This window comes from Bradysia coprophila, chromosome IV (assembly GCF_014529535.1).
Source record: "Bradysia coprophila strain Holo2 chromosome IV, BU_Bcop_v1, whole genome shotgun sequence".
Classification (NCBI taxonomy): domain Eukaryota; kingdom Metazoa; phylum Arthropoda; class Insecta; order Diptera; family Sciaridae; genus Bradysia; species Bradysia coprophila.
This window is the reverse complement of record NC_050738.1, coordinates 8,626,954-8,630,601: the sequence shown is the minus strand read 5'-3', so window position 1 is coordinate 8,630,601 and position 3,648 is coordinate 8,626,954.

Genomic DNA, 3,648 nt, shown 5'->3' with positions numbered 1-3,648 from the left:
TTAAAAGAAAAAAATGGAAACTTTTGATCGTTTGTTCAGGCATTGGTTTTCAGCAGGAAAAATGCTCTCTGATATCTTATTTGCTCTTCATGTGTAGCTTCAGGATTTATTCAGTTCACAATTTTTAGATGTTCAGTGTTGACCCACTGCAACCATTAAAGCTCATTTCAAAAAAAAATTCCTTTGGAGTTCAATAACCAACTTTACGTAATTAACTAACCGAATTGGAAAGTAATGACTAATGGAAATCCATTTAATGAAATTATACTGACAAAATCTCATTGAACTCAATGTAAGCTAACGCTTATCAACGATTAATGACGGGCGCATGAGCGCTTAGTCATAGGACAATCTCGGTATTTTTTTATTCGAAACATTTATTCATGACAAATGGATCTAAATAACAACAAATGATTTGTGACCAGTGCGTGTGCAGTGTGCATATGAATGTTAAGTGACTGATGAATATGACAATTTTTATCGTTCTGATATGATGTCTTACTTTCGTCAAAATACAGCGACGATGCATGGTTAGTGGGTCATTTTATAATATCTACTACAGAACACAGTCATCAATACATTCCCTATTATTATGTTTCCAAAACCTAAACACAAATAAAAAATTTATGAAAAAGTCAAGCAAAAATAAGGAAAGAAAATTAGAACTCGGCAGAGTTGCAAAATAGAGAATGCAACACATTTTAAACTACACTACTAATTACATATTATAACTTTGTGATAAAAAATTAACGTTTAATGTTAAAACAGTTCGTAATTTAATCGAGAAATTTATTTTAATGAAACAGAAACAAAAAATTATTTTAGAAATGTTCTTCGTAAAGAACGGAAATTTAAGAAAACAGTAAAAACGTAGTGGTGAAAATGGCCTTGAAAATTGATATAACTATATTGTATAGCAGTTTCCAGAAACTAATTCCAGAAATGAGTTTTACAAAACGATATAAACCACTTGCCATTTTCTAATTATATTTTAAATGAAATGCGTTATAATTTATACATCAATGTTCAAACTAATTAAAATAATTTTTAAAACTGAAGAAAAGATAAAAAATAAATTGAGATTACTAATGAAATAGAAATGATAAATTGAAAACAAATTTGTAGCTACCGTTATAGGAAAACTCACAACATTTTTAGGTTTAGAATTAACTGTTTTTTTAAGAAATTGTTTCTCCTTTTTATATTATAATAAAAGTTCGTTTTATTTTTTAGCATTGATAGGGATACAATTTTTGTTTTAACGATAGAAACAGTAAACAAAAAATTTGAATGTACGCTTGATGGCAAAAAAAAAGAGTAAACAAAAATGTGGTCAATCGGGCATTTCAAAAATAAATTTTATTTGAAAAGAAAAGAAAAACGTTTTTTGCTACTAGTGCAGTAGCCATGGAAGTGCCCGATTCTATGATAGGTGCACGGGATGTCTTGTCTCATTTCGTAATAGGCTAAGCTTCGGATTAAGTTCTCAGGACATGCAATCACCTTTTTTCCATTAACATGCTGCCATTTCTTCATCTTCTTATGTCTTTCACAAACATTCTGATCCACTCTGTATTGTCCAAATGTTTGTAGCCATATATCTAATTGTTAGATATTCGATAACTTGACGATTAAGTGAATATTACTTTGGAATTTTGCTTACTTCTAAATGTCAATATACATCAAAATAGGGGCGGGACTGATAGGAACTTAACATTTTTCTAATTTCTTGAAATTTCTTAAATACCCTGAACACCCTGTTACACTTGACTAACCATGAAAAAATACAATGCCATCGTCATTCTTCACCATTTCTAGCTAGTGATTATATTCGATAGACCATTTTTTCTAGGATGATTAAAAAATAGCAATCCCCCCTTGCACTCTTTTTCGAAGTGAGCACGAATTTTGGTTTCTACAATTTCAAAAACCGCTTAATAACCAACCATACGAATTGACCAAATGACAAGAAATCGCTTCAAGTTTTATTGCATGCACAAATCGTAATTTATGTATGATTACGCACTATAAGTGTAGTCATGTAAAAAAGCATCTCTTAGTAGAAACCACTTAGAAGCACTTAGACGCACTAAGTCAATTGTATGAAAAGAGTGGATTGTGTTGAAGGCTGTGCTTGCTTATGATTTGATTCCTTTCGGATTGTCATCTCATACACCGATAAAACAATCGAACGTTGGACGAAAGATACCCTATCATGAAAGAATCGAATCGTATATTTCGCTCGTTTCTATAGCATTCGGAGAAAAAGTTAAAATTGAACTAGCGACAGGATGGAGGATGGACATGATTTAAATTCGATTATTTGTGGATGCTTAAGTGATGCTTCCTCGAAAATGAAATGCTGTAAAAACGGGTTATTTGTTACGAGTCAGTCATTTGTGATTGTATGTTTGGTCGACACTTCAGTTCATCTTAAATTGAAAACTCCTCGACCGCACACTTTCGCACGGTTCTTAAGAAACCTCCCTTCGGCACCAGAAGCATCATTAATTCGTTAATTACCATCCGACCAAAAATCTGCTCAAAGTTTTCCCTTTTAACGAAATCCGACTAGAGAACGCTGTTTGTTTGCTTCGATAACAACGATGAGTGATAAGCGATGAGCTGTGACTCTGACTAATATTTTCTTACAAAGTGAGTATGAGTTTTTCAGGTAGCCGGCAGCCAAATAAAATTCATCCCTAACTTTCACTGGCGTCAACAGTAGTGATGTTACTAGTGTTACTAGTTTCGCTTTAGATTATTTTTATTAGTTGCCCCATTATCTTCAAACACTGCAAGTAACAGTAGAATTCAATTATTCTAGTGATTTTTTGGGAGTGTGCAGTCGATCGAGAATGGAAATAGGCCCGTGAGAAAGTCTCATCTTCACTAAATTCCAATCATTGGCTTTTAAAATTCATTTTGCGCAAGGTGCAAATTTTCGACATTTCGGACTTTCACTTGTTTCTATATAAAATTCAGCATTTTTCAAATATTTGTTAATCAAGTCTTTCCAGTCTTTCCGAATCACTCGAGTAGAGGAACTGAGTCTCAAATTTACACTTCAACGGTACATTTATCGTGACGTTGGAAAGCTAAGACTTGCAATCAGCGAAAACATTTTTTTAATATAATTTTTATGTATCGGGTGCAGGGAACCACTGGAAGTTCACCGGAATCGTCGTATTTTTACTAAATTTTTCAAATGTATATGTCTCAGAGTGGGTGCATTTTAAACCTAAGAAAAGCATATTTGCCCGAAAGTCTAATGACACCCCACACGACCTTGTACGTTTCTCGTACCTGGGAAAATTTCCATAAGGATATAGTGCCTGTTTTCGGTTTTCCCACTATCCACAAAAGCGTCGAGCAATTGCTTTGAAAGTGATTTTGGCTTCTTGGGTGGAATACCTAAAAAAAAGTCCACTGGTAGAAGCGTCCGACTTCGGTAGGCTATTTTTCAAAAGAACCTCTCCAGCACCGATTACCATTCTGTCCATCTTTAAATTATCTATCATGGCAAGATCAGGTTTTAATTTACTCCAAAAGGTCAGTTTCGGCCAGGAACGGATGGAATTATGATTTTGTTAGCGTGTCTTAAGTAAAGGTATAGAATCAAGGCAACAAGGAAAGTTTAAAAACGAA